Source organism: Odocoileus virginianus, chromosome 4, assembly GCF_023699985.2.
Source record: "Odocoileus virginianus isolate 20LAN1187 ecotype Illinois chromosome 4, Ovbor_1.2, whole genome shotgun sequence".
Lineage (NCBI taxonomy): Eukaryota > Metazoa > Chordata > Mammalia > Artiodactyla > Cervidae > Odocoileus > Odocoileus virginianus.
In genome coordinates, this window is record NC_069677.1 from 89,249,767 (window position 1) to 89,266,483 (window position 16,717).

Consider the following 16,717-nt stretch of genomic DNA (forward strand, 5'->3'; position numbering starts at 1 on the left):
ATGTTTTTTGTCTTTCTCCCCAAAATATTTTTTTAAGACTGAGCCATGTTACTGAATTTCAATTTAGCTTAACTCACTAATTTGCATTGTTGTACACCCTGTTTTAATATACCACAACAGGTACACCCATTCCACTAATTAACAGACCTATGGGTTGTTCATGACTTTGGGTTTTAAATTATGCTTCTCTGAACATTGCTCATGAATGAGTATATCTCTTGATGACCATGCACTTGAATTTTCGGGGAATATGCTTAAGGGTAAAACTGCTCCTTCAGTGTACTTGTGTTTCCATGTTACTAGATAATGTCAAAATGCTTTCTAGTTTTCACTGCCAGCAGCTGTGTCTGAGAGTCCCCACTGCCATCTGCCTGTATCTGCAAGAATAGGCTTGGTAATGCTACAGTAAACCACAGATCTCAGTGGCATACAATAACAAAGATATTTTTCTCAGTTCTGCTCCATGTCCATCACAGGACGCTGTTGCATGATCACAGCAGGAACCTGGCTGATAGTGTGGGCTTTAACTGCTGCTATCCTGGACCTTTTTACTTTTCTAGATATAGATTCATGTCATCTTCAGATAGAGGTTGTATTATTTCTTCCTTTCCAATCTGTCTGCCCCCAAATGATCTCTCTAATTTAATTGCATTGGCCTTTCATGTATCTTGAGGCTATGTTATTGAAAGTGAAAGTGTTAGTTGCTCAGTCACATCTGACTCTTTGCAACCCTTGCACTGTAGCTTCTTAGGCTCCTCTGTCCATAGAATTCTCAGGCCAGAATACTGGAGTGGGTTGCCATTTCCTTCTCCAGGGGATCTTCCCGACCCAGGGATCGAACCCTTGTCTCCTCCACTGCAGGTGGATTCTTTACCAGCTGAGCCATCAGAGATGCATACAAATATAGAAAATTTCCATCACTAAGAAGTGACCTGAGCTCATCCAAGTGCCCTAGACTAGAAGCTGGTGCTGGACACATAAACAAACTCTGCCACATTTTTGTCAAATAATAATCACCCCAAAGCTAGGGTTTTAAAAACAACAGCCATTTTTATAGCTCATTCATTTGTGCAGGGCTCAGCTGGGTGGGTTCTTTTGCCCTCAGTTGAAGTTGCTTCTCCTAGCTGCCAAAGATGAGTTGGGATATTTTTTTGAAGAGAGATTTAATTTGTATGCAGAAGTTAGAGAGAATTTAGAAGGGCAAAAAGTGATTCTCTCATTACCAATTTTCTCAGCCAGAAAAGACTGAAAGTCCAGAAAAATGAGTCACTTCACTCCTTTGAGAATGAGAAGAACAAGAGGAAAAATTTCGAATAAAATGCACATCCAAGATTTAGTGGTGGAAGCAAGCATATTCGTAAGATACTGTGGGAAAGCGCTTCATAAATGGTATATTCGTCATTTCAGTGAAAACTATGTAAAAATATCTGATAGTTGTTTCTGTCCCTTGGTCAGATTGTGGCTGTGCTTTAGGGCTTTTCAAGTAAACTTTCTTTTTTTTTTTTTTTTTAAGTAAACTTTCTGCAGGAGTCAGAGGAGCCCCACAGAAGGGTTATAGCCCCGCTTTGTCATTGCTGGGAGAACGGCAGTGGATGCGGTGAACACACCAAGCATGGGAACAACCAACAGCTTTGAACATGTCCTCTTATCACTGAATCTCTGCCTTTACATCCCCAACTCCTGGACATGGGAAGGGCAAGGTAGGCATGGGTGGTGGAAAACAGATCCCAAATTGCATCCCATCCTCAGAATGGAGAACCTTGGCCCCTCTATGCCCAGGCAGCTGAGGCCATGTCTAAAAGAGAAACACATATTGCAGATAAGCAGCTCTGGATGGGTAAGAAAGAACGCCTGCCATTTCTTTCCCATCATGCAGATACTTGATCCAAAATTAGTTGCAATGTAGTCTGTTAAGGAAGGAAAAATAAAAAGATAGTATTCTAAGGATTAGGCTTCCCAGGTGGAACTAGTGGTAAAGAACCCGCCTGCCAGTGCAGGAGAAATGAGACAGAGGTTCAGTCCCTGGGTCAGGCATGATCCCCTGGAGGAGTGCATGGCAACCCACTCCAGTATTTCTGCCTGGAGCATCCCATGGACAGAGGAGCCTAGTAGGCTACAGTTCATGGGGTTGCAAAGAGTCGGACACTACTAAAGCAACTTAGCACTCCTGCACACATTCTAAGCATTAGAGAAAGCCTGTGTTCCGTGTGCTACCCAGCAACTTCTCATCAGCTAGCCACCCTACAACTGATAGCGTATGACCAGTGTTCAGTCACTCACTCATGTCCAACTCTTTGCGACCCCATGGACTGCAGCCCGCTGGGCTCCTCCATCCATGGGATTCCCCAGGCAAGAATACTGGAGTGGGCTGCCATTAATAATGTAAAAAAAAAAAAATAATATTTAAGTTTTTTAAATATAGGAAGAAGAAAAGAAAAAGCCTAGATCATGCCAAAATGGTTACCTTTGGGAGAAAAGAGGACAGATAATTATTATATCTTCCATGTGCACTTATGTTTATTACCATAAACACACAATTATCCTTTTGTGATCAGATGAAACAATTGTCACAACAATAGGTTAAAATTCTCATGTTTCTATGATCAAACATGTTCCCACTCCTGTTTCAACGTCAATGGGCTGAGAGAGGAGCAGAGAGAGTCTAGAAATCATTGCTTTCATTACTGAACTGGGAACTTGCCCGAAAGCAAGCTCCACTCTGGGTCCCAGCTGTTGGTGGTCTGTTATGGACCAGATGTTTGTGCCTGTCCCCACTCCCCAGTTCATATATTGAAGCCTTAACCTTTAATATGGCTGCATTTGTACTTGGAGATATGACTTTAGGAGGTAAAATTAAGGTTAAGTGAGGCCATAATCCTCATTTAACGGTGTCCTAATCCTTATGGGATTTTGTTGTTCAGTGGCTAAGTCCTGTCTGGCTCTTTGCAACTCTGTAGACTCCAGAACAGGCTTCCAGTGGCACTAGTGGTTAAGAACCCGCTTGCCAATGCAGGCAATGTAAGAAATGTAGGTTCAATCCCTGGGTCAGGAAGATCCCCTGGAGAGGGAAATGGCAACCCACTCCAGTATTCTTGCCTGGAGCATCCCATGGACAGAGGAGCCTGGTGGGCTACTGTCCATAGGGTTGCAAAGAGTCAGACACGACTGAAGCGACTTAGCATGCACATGCACACACTCTCTGCACAGAAGCTACATGAGCAGAGTGACAACATACAGCCTGGTCATACTCCTTTCCCAATTTTTTCCAGTCAGTTGCTCCATGTCTTGTTCTAACTGTTGATTCTTAACCCACATAAAGGTTTCTCAGGCAATAGGTAAGATGTTCTGGTATTCCCACAACTTTTAAGAATTTTCCACAGTTTGTTGTGATCCACACAGCCAAAGGCTCTAGCATAGTCAGCAGAGTAGAAGTAGATGCTTTTCCGGAATTCCTTTGCTTTCTCTATGATCCACTAATGTTGGCAATTTGATCTCTGGTTCCTCTGCCTTTTCTAAACCCTGCTTGTACATCTGGAAGTTCTGGATTCACATAATGCTAAAGCCTAGCATGAAGGATTTTGAGCATAACCTTGCTAGCATGTGAAATGAGCACAATTGTATGGTAGTTTGAATATCAGTATTGCATGCACTTCTTTGAAATTGGACTGAAAACTGACCTTTTCCAGTCCTGTGGACACTGCTGAGTTTTCCAAATTTGCTGGCATACTGAGTGCAGCACTTTGACAGCATCATCTTTTAGGATTTTAAATAGCTCGACTGGAATTCCATCACCTCCACTAGTTTTCATCATAGTAATGCTTCCTAAGGCCCACTTGACTTTACACTCCAGGATGTCTGGCTTTAGGTGAGTGACCACACCATTCTGTTTATCTGTGTCATTAAGACCATTTTTGTATAGTTCTTCTTCTGTGTATTCTTTCACCTCATCTAAATCTCTTCTGCTTTTGTTAGGTCCATACCACTTCTGTCCTTTATTGTGCTCATATTTGCATGAAATGTTCCCTTGATTCTCCAATTTTCTTGAAGAGATCTCTAGTCTTTCCAATTCTACTGTTTTCCTCTATATGCATTGATCACTGAGGAAGGCCTTCTTATCTCTCCTTGCTACATTCTGCATTCAATCGGGTATATCTTTCTCCTTCTCCCTTGCCTTTTGCTTCTCTTCTTTCCTCAGCTATTTGTAAGGCCTCCTCAGCTAGCCACTTGCCTTCTTGAATTTCTTTTTCTTTGGGATGGTTTTGGTCATTGCTTCCTGTTCAATGTTACAAACCTTTGTCCATAGTTCTTCAAGCACTCTGCCCACCAGATCTAATCCCTTAAACCTATTCATCATCTCCACTGAATGATTGCAAGGGATTTGATTTAGGTCATACCTGAAAGGTCCAGTGGTTTTCCCTATTTTCTTCAATTTAAGTCTGAATTTGGCAGTAAGTAGTTCATGATCTGAGCCAAAGTCACTTCTTGGTCTTGTTTTTGCTGACTGTATAGAGCTTCTCCATCTTTGGCTGCAAAGAATATAATCAGCAGATTTCAGTATTGACCATCTGGGGATGTCCATGTGTGGAGTTGTCTAATTGTGTTGTTGGAAGAGGGTACTTTCTATGACAGTGTGTTCTGTTGGCAAAACTCTGTTAGACTTTGACCTGCTTCATTCTGTACTCCGAGGCCAAACTTGCCTGTTACTCCAGATATCTCTTGACTTCCTACTTTTGCATTCCAGTCCCCTAGGATGAAAAGGACATCTTTTTTTTTTTTTTTTGGTTTTAGTTCTAGAAGGTCTTGTAGGCCATCATAGAACCATTTAGCTTCTTCAGCATTAGTAGTTGGGCCATAATCTTGGAATACTGTGATATTGAATGGTTTGCCTTGGAAACGAACAGAAACCATTCTGTTGTTTTTGAGACTGCACCCAATTACTGCATTTTGGACTTTTTTGTTGACTAGGTGGGCTACTTCATTTCTTCTAAGGGATTCCTGCCCACAGTAGTAGATATAACGGTCATCTGAATTAAATTCACCCATTTTGGTCCATTTTAGTTCACTGATTCCTAAAATGTCAGTGCTCACTCTTACCATCTCCTATTTGACCACTTCCAATTTACCTTACATTCCATGGATCTACGGATCTAGCATTCGAGGTTCCTATGCTACATTACTCTTTACAGCATCAGACCTTGCTTCCATCACCATCACATCCACAACTAGGCGTTGTTTTTGCTTTGGCTCTGTCTTTTCATTCTTTCTGGTGCTATTTCTCCACTCTTCTCCAGTAGCATATTGTGCAACAGGGGAGTTCATCTTTCAGTGTCATATCTTTTTGCCTTTTCATACTGCTCATGGGGTTCTCAAGGCAAGAATGGTATGGACCTAACAGAAGAAAGAGTATGGACCTAACAGAAGCAGAATATATTAAGAAGAGGTGGTAAGAATACACAGAACAACTATACAAAAAAGATCTTAATGACCCAGATAACCACGATGGTGTGATCACTCACCTAGAGCCAGACATCCTGGAGTCCAAAGTCAAGTGGGCCTTAGGAAGCATCATTACAAACAAAGCTAGTGGAGGTGATGAAAGTCCAGCTGAGCTATTTAAAAGCCTAAAAGATGATGCTGTGAAAGTGCTGCATTCAATATGTCAGCAAATTTGGAAAACTCAGCAGTGTCCACGGGATTGGAAAAGGTCAATTTTCATTCCAATCCCAAAGAAAGGCAATGCCAAAGAATGTTCTATCTCACATTTGTACTCATCTCACATGCTAGCAAAGTAGTGCTCAAAATTCTCCAAGCTAGGCTTGGTTCAATAGTACATGAACCAAGAACGTCCAGATATTCAAACTGGATTTAGGAGGCAGATGAACCAGAGATCAAAATGACAATATCTGTTGGATCATAGAAACAGCAAAAGAATTCCAGAAAAACATCTACTTCTGCTTTATTGACTATGCCAAAGGCTTTGACTGTGTGGATCACAACAAAGGAAAACTTCTTAAAGAGATGGGAATACCAGACTACCTAACCTGCCTCCTGAGAAACCTGTATGCAGGTCAAGAAGCAACAGGTAGAACCAGACATGGAACAATGGACAGATTTCAAATTGGGAAAGGAGTTCAACAAGGTTGTATGTTGTCACCCTGGTTATTTAACTTCTATGCAGAGTACATCATGTGAAATGCCAGGCTGGATGAAGCACAAGCTGGAATCAAGATTGCCAAGAGAAATATCAATAACCTCAGACAAGCAGATGACACCACCCTTATGGCAGAAAGTGAAGAAGAACTAAAGAGCCTCTTGATGAAAGTGAAAGAGGAGAGTGAAAAAGTTGGCTTAAAGCTCAACATTCAGGAAATTAAGATCATGGCATCTGGTCCCATCACTTCATGGCAAATAGATGGGGAAATGACAGACTATATTTTGGGGGGCTCCAAAATCACTGCAGATAGTGACTGCAACCATGAAATTAAAAGAAGCTTGCTCCTTGGAAGAAAAGTTATCACCAACCTAGACAGCATATTATAAAGCAGAGACATTACTTTGCCAACAAAGTTCTGTCTAGTCAAAGCTATGGTTTTTCCAGTAGTCATGTATGGATGTGAGGGTTGGACCATAAAGAAAGCTGAGTGCCGAATAATTGATGCTTTTGAACTGTGGTGTTGGAGAAGACACTTGAAAGTCCCTTGGACTGCAAGGAGATCCAACCAGTCCATCCTAAAGGAGATCAGTCCTGAATATTCATTGGAAGGACTGATGCTGAAGCTGAAACTCTAATACTTTGGCCACCTGCTGCAAAGTACTAACTCCTTAAAAAGACCCTGATGCTGGGAAAGATTGAAGGCAGGAGGAGAAGAGGGCAACAGAGGATGAGATGGTTGGATGGCATCAATGACTCAATGGACATGAGTTTGAGAAAGCTCCGGGAGTTGGTGATGGACAGGGAAGCCTGGTGTGCTGCAGTCCATGTGGTCGCAAATAGTCAGACACAATTGAGAAACTCAACTGAACTGAATTGTGTCTCTGTCTCCACAGAGAAGAAAGGTTATTTGAGGACATTGTGAGAAGGCAGTTGTCTGCAGTCCAGAAAGAGAGCTCTCACCAGGAACCAATTAGCCAACACCTTGATCTCGAACTTGCAGCCTCCAGAACCATGAGAAATAAATTACTGATGTTATAAATTACTGATGTTAAGCCACCCAGTCTATGGTGTTTTGTAATGGCAGACTGAACTATTACATGATGCCCCAGAGGCCCTGCACCAGGCACCCTCAATACCCTGTAGCTCCAGAATTCCATGCAGTTCGGCTCTTCCCTGAAGCTGAACCCAAGTTCCGAGCCTGGAGAACTGACCTGTGAGTTGGAGGAAGATCTTGCAAATATCACAGTCATCCTACCATATTGCTAAATTCCTTCTGCAGGGTGAACCTAGACCCTTCGTCCCATATATGTACTGACAAGGTCACCTGAATTGCCCAATCCCCAGATTTTGGAGGACAAGTCATTGCTGTTGGTGTCAGTGGGTCCAGTCCATCACAAGCTCAATGCCGTTTCCTTCCCCTCTATTGCTACTTCACACAGTATAATGCGGAGCTTAGTGAGTGGCATCATATATCATCTCACACCAGGTGGTTTAATCAAGAATGCCTTCGAAACATGTGTATTATCTAGGGTGAAACAGGTCACCAGCCCAGGTTGGATGCATGAGACAAGTGCTCGGGCCTGGTGCACTGGGAAGACCCAGAGGGATCGGGTGGAGAGGGAGGTGGAGGGGGGACCGGGATGGGGAACACATGTAAATCCATGGCTGATTCATGTCAATGTATGACAAAAACCATGACAATATTGTAAAGTAATTAGCCTCCAACTAATAAAAATAAATGGAAAAAAAAAAAGAATGACTTTATTCTTACACTAGGTAATAAAGATGAAATTTCACATTGGATATCCCTTTTCCAGACCCCCCCCCACCCCTTGAACTAATGCTTCCATGTTGTCTTAAGGATATCATTTCAACTCATTTCCAAATGAGGTTTTACTTACAATGTCAAGAAAAATTTCTTTTTGCTACCATGCCAAGAAAATTTTTAGGTAATGTCAAGTTTCTTTTTTATGCAGTTTTTAAATCATTGAAAGAATTTTCAAGAAAGTTTCAATTCCTTTTTTTGAAACTACTAGAGTGAAATCCTTCACAAATCATCTGTTCCAAGCCCTCACCAGCAGAAAACACTCCACAGGTTGAGGGGTCCAAACTCTGAGGTCGTGGTGTAGGCTTCATCATTTCTGAGCTGTGTGGGAGTGTCTCAAGAAAGGTCATCTGCATTCCATGAGTTTTAAGACGAAGGCAGCAGCACTGAGGCTCTTCCTGACTCTGTAGGGAAACTGGAACACACCAGCTTCACACGCTTCCTTGGTCTCGAACCGGTTGGCATTTTGCCCCCACAGCCGCCATACCAGAATTGTCAGCAAGCCTGTTCCTTCTGGTTATAGGACCATTTCAGGACATAATCCTGGCACTCTCCTTTCACTGGAGCCAGGGAACAAGGATCTACAAGAACGTGAATGCAGAAAAGAGAGACCTGCATGAGTGAGACAGCTTAAAAATGAATCCTAACCTCACTAACAATTGGCTGTGTGATCTTGAGGGTAACTACCCTCTATGAGCCTCAATTTCCTCAACCATAAAAGCAATATTAAAAAAAAAAAACCTGCATTATACGTTCATCATAAGGTGTCACATAACGTATGTGAAAAGGGCAATACAATTAGAGCTATTATTTGGCACAGTGTATAGTATGTGGCAGATATACCAGACAATGTATAAATGAGTGAATGAATGAATCAATAAAGCTTTTCTCAGTTAAATGCTAGCAAACCAAATTCAACAGCACATTAAAAGGATCGTATACCATGATCAAGTGGGATTTACCTCTAGGATGCTAGGACAGTTCAACATATACAAATCAATAAACATGATTACCACATTAACAGAATGAAATGTAAAAATCATATGATTATCTCAACAGATGAAAAAAAAAGCGCTTGACAAAATTCAAGAGAACTCCTCACTTGCTTATCATGCTTATTTTCCTCTTTTTTTTTTCCAAACCATCTCTCAATCCCTTGCCTAATCCCCAAATGTTCCAGGCTTCTAAAGGCCTGAGCAAATCAAGCTAATTTATTATTTATTGCAGCCTGACACTTGCCCAAGAAGTTATCTAATAAAGAAAATACAATGTTCCTGGGAAATAGCATTGAGAATCCACCAGTTGCAAGAGCAAGATCTGGAATGCCTATTTTAAATTTTAAACCAGACATGAATTTTCCCTAGGTCTGTAACCTCTATCTTCCATGGAGAACAGATTTCCTTGGGCACACTCTATACGGGAGGAAAATATTTTTGTCTTATAAGCGCAGAATGATGGTGTCTTCCAAATAATTTCCCCTCGGCCTTCCAAGTACTCCCAAATAAAGAGGATGTTGTCTTCAGAAACAAATTCATGGCCTGTTCCCGGGAAGTTGCCTACTCACCTCCCACTAGTATAATCATCACATATCAGTTTTCCTGAGTGACCAGATGTGCTGGATCCCAGTGAATGAGATATATTCATGGGAATTGTCTTCTACCTTAAATAAGCACATCAGAACTAGCCTGTTCCATGACTCCATGGAGGGTGTAACACAGCAAGTAGCAAGCGCCCAGGATAAACCAGAGAAAATGCTTCTCCAAAAACATGGGAGGTGGGGGCGATAAACAGAAAAACAATCCAGTGGTGACCTTTGTGCTCTGTAGGATCAACAAAAGGACTTGGGGCTCAACAATCAGCTGGCCCCAACCTCTACCATTACAAACTGATTCCAAACAGACAAGCCAAGCACTAGTGTAACAAATGATACACTTTCCCCAGTGACCCTTCGTGGTTTTCATCTTTAGAAGCCCCACCCTTGTCTTTAGCCTGAGGCAATCAAACATGGCTGCTTCTTCTATATTATATTTCTTAGGGTCGCACTGTCCAGCAGATCTTGCTGCCATGAGGGAAATATTCTGTATCTGCCCCATCCAATACAGGAGCTACTGCCCATGTGGCTGCTGGGCATTAGAAATGTGGCTATTGTAACCAAGGAACTACATTTTTCCTTTGATTCAATTGCAAATTATTGAAATGAAAATGGAAATAGACAGTGTGGTGCAGCTCTAGGTAAGTAAACTCTTACTGCTTTGAACTAATTATCTCTAAGGTGTTCTTTGTAACCTAACACTCAAGAAGCCTCAGACTCTTCAATTTTTTTTTTTTTTAAATCAGTATTATATAGTATCAGGGGCCATTTCCCCCACATAATTATTGATAGCTTCCAATTTTATATTTGGTGCTATTTTCACCGTAAGTATTATCTTTTGCCATTTCAGAAGAACCCTGCAGCAGGTGTCAGTTTTACTGAAACAAGTCCATGGAATTCAGGAAGAAAGGAAAGAAAATGGGAGGAGAGAGACGAGCACTGGGAAGTTACAGACAGCAGTGGCAGGGAAACTGCAATTTTGCCAAGGTCAGTTTTGTCTCTTAATGTGCGTCTTATAACATAGTCCTACTGGGAGGAGAAAACCACAGAATAGGTCTGTGCACTCTGGAGATAGCACTGAAATGGAAAGAATACCAAGATCAGCCTGATTGCTGGGAAGAGAAAGGATGCCCATTTAATTCTTCACAATAGATACAGAAAAAGGGACCAGAGCTCTGGCGGAATTTGGCCTGAAGTGCAGGAGGCCCCTGGGAACTTAACACTGCTCAGGACTGCAGAGGTCTCTAAGCTCAAATAATACGGGCCTGAGCAGTAAAAGACAAGCAGATTGGTCCAGATGGACACTGTGGAGAGGATGCGGGGACAGGCAGGTGATGGGAGAGATGGAATGAGGACACGGGGTAAAGATGAAGATAAAAGGGCAACTTCAGTGGCAAAAAAGGTGTGTATTCAGGGCAGTGGTGGCCAGTGCAGCCCCTGGGACCAGGTAGAAGCCTGTGTGCCTTATCCAGGCACCCGGACATGCTCCATAACAATGGGGACCACAGAAGAAGAGAAATCACATGGCTAGATCTGCATCTTGGAAAAAATGAGTTGGTCTTCAGAATGGAATTGGGGAAAGAACAAATGGGGAGACGGGAGACCAGTTAGAGTACACTGCAATTACACTTGAGGTGGACAGCAAGAGATATCTTGGGGAGATGTGGAGCAGGGGGCAGGTCCGAGGGATGCGGAGGAGGGAGCCATGCCAAGATCTGGTTCCCAACTGAGGATTCAGCGGTGGGTGGAGAACGACTGGCGGTATGTGGGCTTGGTTTTCATCCCTGGGCCAGCATGGCTCCTTCTAGCACAGGAGTAAAGGGAGAGAATGTTCCGAGGGCCGGCAAGGCCAGTCTGTTTAAACGGGTTTGTGTGAGAGTGCCCGTCAGCATTCCCAGTGATAGTCTGGAGGGCGGTTGACCATACTGGTCTGCAGCTTAGGACAGAGTTAAAGCTGGAAGACATGGATTTGGAATCATTTATCCAGAGGGGATAGTTGAAGTCATGGTAGTAAAGCTTGCCTGGTAGTATGTGTAGACAGCTCCGAGGTCTGAAGACAAGACTTGGGGAAGGCATTGTGGATTTACCATGAAATTAATGAAGCCTACGCTTCAAGGTCCTTATGCACAAAGGACCCTTATGTGCATATTCCTCTTCAAAATAAGTATTTATTTTTGCCCTTAAATAATTTTGTATCTTTTTCTTACAGAGGGTCCCCTAAGTTCTATTAACTTCAGACTCCATGAAACCTGGATGCCCCATGAGAATGAACCTAGACAGAGAAGCCCACAAATATGGGCTGGTCAGAAGTGGAAGAAAAGATAGCGATATTGTCTCTGAAATGCAAATCAAAACTACAGATACCTAACACACTGGTCAAAATGGCCATCATTAAAAAGTCTACCAGAGATTGAACAAGATGGTGGAGGAGTAGGTGGACATGGAGTACGTCTCTCTCCACAAATACATCAGAAATACACCTTCAGACACAGACGTGCTTGCAGAACACCAGATGAGAACGGACAAGAATACCTGAACACAAGAAAAGAATATATAGAACCACGCAAAGCTCGAGATCAAGCCCTGAGCCTTTGGAGTGGGAATACTGACTCCAAGACCCTAGACTACCAGAGAACTCCTAACCCTAGGGAATATCAAATAGTGAGAATTCCTACAAAGGAAACAACTTCAATACAAGACCTGGCATCACCCAACCACCAGTAGCACCCCGTGCAGGATGCTTCATCCAAACAACAAACAAGACAAAAATACAAACCCAATCATCAGCAGGCAGGATCACCACCTCCCTCAGCCCTGCCCATGAAAGAAAAAAAAAAAAAACTCAGCACAAATCTCACCCTTTATAAAGCTTACGCAAACCACTGGACCAACCTTAGGAGGGCAGAAACCAAAAGGAAGAAAGAATTCAACCTTGAAGCCAAGGAAAAAGAGACTTCAAACACATTAAGTCTAAAAAATAATAGTGAAAAGGCAGAGAAATACTTCACAAATGAAGGAACAAACTAAAAACATAAAAGTCCAAATAAATGGAGAGGAAATAGGCAAACTACCTGAAAAAGAATTGAGAATAATGACAGTAAAGATGATCAAAAACCTTGAAAACAGAATGGAGAAAAGGCAAGAGTCAATTAACAAAGACCTAGAAAAATTAAAGAATAAACACACAGAGACAAACAACACAACTACTGAAATTAAAAATACTCTAGAAGGAATCAATAGTGGAATATCTGAAGCAGAATGGATCGGTGAGCTGGAAGATAAAATGGTGCAGATAGCTGCTGAAGAACAGAATAAAGTAAAATGAGAGAAAAGAACTGAGGATAGTCTCAGAGATTTCTGGGACAATATTAAATGCAACAATATTTGAATTATAGGGGTCCCAGAAGAAGAGAAAAAGAAAGGATATGAGAAAAATTTTGAAGAGATTATAGTTGAAAATTTCCCAAACATGGAAAAGGAAATAGTCAATCAAGTCCAAGAGGGGCAAAGACTCCCATACAGGATAAACCCAAAGAGAAACATGCCAAGACACATTCTAGTCAAACTAACAAAGATTAAACACAAAGCATCTTAAAAGCAGCAAGGGAAAAGCAATAAATAACATACAAGGGAAACCCCATACATTTAACAGTTGATCTTTCAGCAGAAACTCTGCAGGCCAGAAGGGAATGGAAGGATATATTTAAAGTACTGAAAGGGAAAAATCTACAACCAAGATTACTCTACCCCACAAGGATCTCAAACAAAATTGATGGAGAAATCAAAAGCTTTTCAGATAAGCAAAAGTTAAGAGAATTCAGTACTACCAAACCAGCTTTATAACAAATGTTAAAGGGACTTACATAGTCAGGAAATATAAGAGAAGAAAAAGATCCACAAAAATAAACCCCAAACAATTAAGAAAATGGCAATAGGAACATATATTTCAATAATTATTTTAAATGTAAATGGATTAAATGCTCCAACCAGAAGACACAGACTGGCTGAATGAATACAAAAACAAGACCTGTATATATGCAGTCTACAAGAAATCCACTTTAGACCTAAAGACACATATAGACTGAAAGTGAGAGTATGAAAAAACATATTCCATGCAAACAGAAAGCAAAAGAAAGCTGGTATAGCAATTCTCATATCAGACAAAGTAGAGCTTAAAGAATATCACAAGAGATAAGGAAGGAAACTACATAATGATCAAGGGATCGATTCAAGAGGAAGACATAACAAGTGAAATATTTATGCACCCAATATAGAAGCACCTCAATACATAAGACAAACACTAACAGACATAAAAGGAGAAATCGACATTAACACAATAATTGTAGGCGACTTTAACACCCCAATTACACCAATGGACAGATTTTCAAAACAGAAAATCAAGGAGGAAACACAAGTTTTAAATGATACATTAGACAAGATGGGTCTCATTGATATCTTCAGGACATTCCATCCTAATGCAGAAGAATATACCTTCTCAAGTGCACGTGGAACATTCTCCAGGATAGACCACATGTTGGATCACAAATCAAACCTCAAGAAATTTAAGAAAATTGAAATCGCATCAAGCATCTTTTCCAACCACAATGCTACAAGACTAGATATCAAATACAAGGGGGAAAAAAAACTGTAAAAAACACAAACACATGGAGATTAAACAATACATTTCTAAATAATGAACAGATTACTTAAGAAATCAGAAGGGAAATAAAAAAAACTCCTAGAAACAAATGACAATGAAAACACTACAACTCAAAACCTATGGGATGCAACAAAAGCAGTTCTATGAGGGAAGTTTACAGAAATACAATCCTACCTCAAGAAACAAGAAAAACATTGAATAGACAACTTCACTTTATACCTAAAACAAATGGAAAAAGAAGAACAAGAAAAACCCCAAAATCAGCAGAAGGAAATAAATTATAAAGATCAGAGCATAAATGAATGAAAAAGAAATGAAAGAAACAATAGTAAAGATTAATAAAACTAAAAGCTGGTTCTTTGAGAAGATAAGCAAAATTGACAAACCTTTAGCCAGACTCATCAAGAAAAAAAGAGAGAAGAATCAAATCAACAAAATTAGAAATGAAAAAGGAGACGTTACAACAGACAATGCAGAAATGCAAAGGATTATAAGAGATTATGAACAACTATAAGGCAATAAAATGGATAGCCTGGAAGAAATGTACAGATTCTTGGAAAAGTTCAATCTTCCAAGACTGAGCCAGGAAGAAACAGAAATTATGAACAATCCAATTACAAGCACTGAAATCTAAACTGTGATAAAAAATCCCCCAAAATCTCCCAAAAGCCCAGGACCTGATGGCTCCACAGGAGAATTCTATCAAACATTTAGAGAAGAGCTAATGCCTATCCTAAAACTCTTTCAAAAAATTGCAGAAGAAGGAACACTTCCAAACTCATTCTACAAGGCCACCATCACTCTGATACCAAAATCAGACAAAGACAACACGAAAAAAGAAAACTACAGGCCAATATCACTGATGAACATAGATGCAAAAATCCTCAACAAAATTTTAGCAAACAGAATTCAACAATACATTAAAAAGCTCATACACCATGATCAAGCTGGGTTTACTCCAGAGACGCAAGGATTCTTCAATATATGCAAATCAATCAATGTGATATACCATATTAACAAATTGAAAGATAAAAACCATATGATAATCTCAATAGATGCAAAAGAAGCCTTTGACAAAATTCAGCACCCATTTGTGATTAAAACTCTTCAAAAAATGGGCATAGAAGGAACCCTACCTCAACATAGCACAGGCCATATATGATAAGCCCACAGCAAACATTATTTTCAATGGTGAAAAACCAAAAGCATTCCCCCTAAGATCAGGAACAAGACAAGGGTGTCCACTCTCACCACTATTATTCAACATAGCTTTGGAAGTAGTAGCTACAGCAATCAGAGAAGAAAAAGAAATAAAATCAATCCAGATCAGAAGAGAAGACGTGAAGCTCTCACTGTTTGCAAATGATATGATACTATACATAGAAAACTCTAAATATACTATCAGAAAATTAGTAGAGCTAATCAGTGAATTTATCAAAGTTGCAGGATATAAAATCAGTACACAGAAATCACTTGCATATCTATACACTAACAATGAAAAATCAGAAAGAGAAATTAATGAATCAATCCCATTCACCATTGCAACAAGAAGAATAAAATATCTAGGAATATCCTTCTACCTAAGGAGAGAAAAGAGCTGTATACAGAAAATTATAGGATATTGAGGTAAGAAATCAAAGATGACATAGACAGGTGGAGAGATATTCCATATTCCTGGGTTCAAGTGTGCAACTGTTCATCACTCAGTCGTGTCTGACTCTTTGCATCCCCATGGAGGCCAGGTTCCTCTGTCCATGTGATTTCCCAGGCAAGAATACTGGAGTTGGTTGTCATTTCCTCCAGGGGATCATTCTGACCCAGGGATTAAATGTGGGCCTCCTGCATTGCAGGCAGATTCTTTACCACTGAGCCACCAGGGAAGGAAGAATCAATATTGTGAAAATGACTATATTACCAAATGCAATCTACAGATTCAGCGCAGTCCCTATCAAATTACCAATGGCATTTTTCTCACAGAACTAGAATAAAAAAATTTCACAATTCATATGGAAATACAAAAGACCCTGAATAGCCAAAGCAGTCTTGAGAAAGAAGAATGGAGCTGGAGGAATCAGCCTTCCTGACTTCAGATTATACTACAAAGCTACAGTCATCAAGACAGTATGCTACTGTCTCAAAAACAGAAACATAGCCCAATGGAGCAAGATTGAAAGCCCTGAAATAAATCCATGCAACTATGGGTACCTTATTTTTGACAAAGGAGTCAAGAATATACAATGGGGCAAAGACAGCCTCTTCATTAAGTGGTGCTGGGAAAATTGGACAGCTACATGTAAAAAAATGAAATTAGAACACTTTCTAACACCATACACAAAGATAAACTCAAAATGGATTAAAGACCTAAATGTAAGATCAGAAACTATAAAACTCTTAGAGGAAAACATAGGCTGAACATACAATGACATAAATCAAAGCAAGATCCTCTATGACCCACCTCCTAGAGTAATGGAAATAAAAATAAATAAA

The 16,717-nt window shown here is 40.5% G+C and overlaps 1 protein-coding gene across 1 annotated transcript in view; it reads right to left on the reverse strand.

Annotated features, from left to right (window-relative positions):
• Positions 1-7,899: 7,899 nt before the first annotated feature.
• The window catches only part of LOC110126285 (collagen alpha-4(VI) chain-like), a 113,153-nt gene continuing 104,335 nt past the window's right edge, over positions 7,900-16,717 (reverse strand). Inside the window, 1 exon segment of the mRNA XM_070466998.1 lies at positions 7,900-8,560. The gene's annotated coding sequence lies outside the window, so the exon portion shown is untranslated.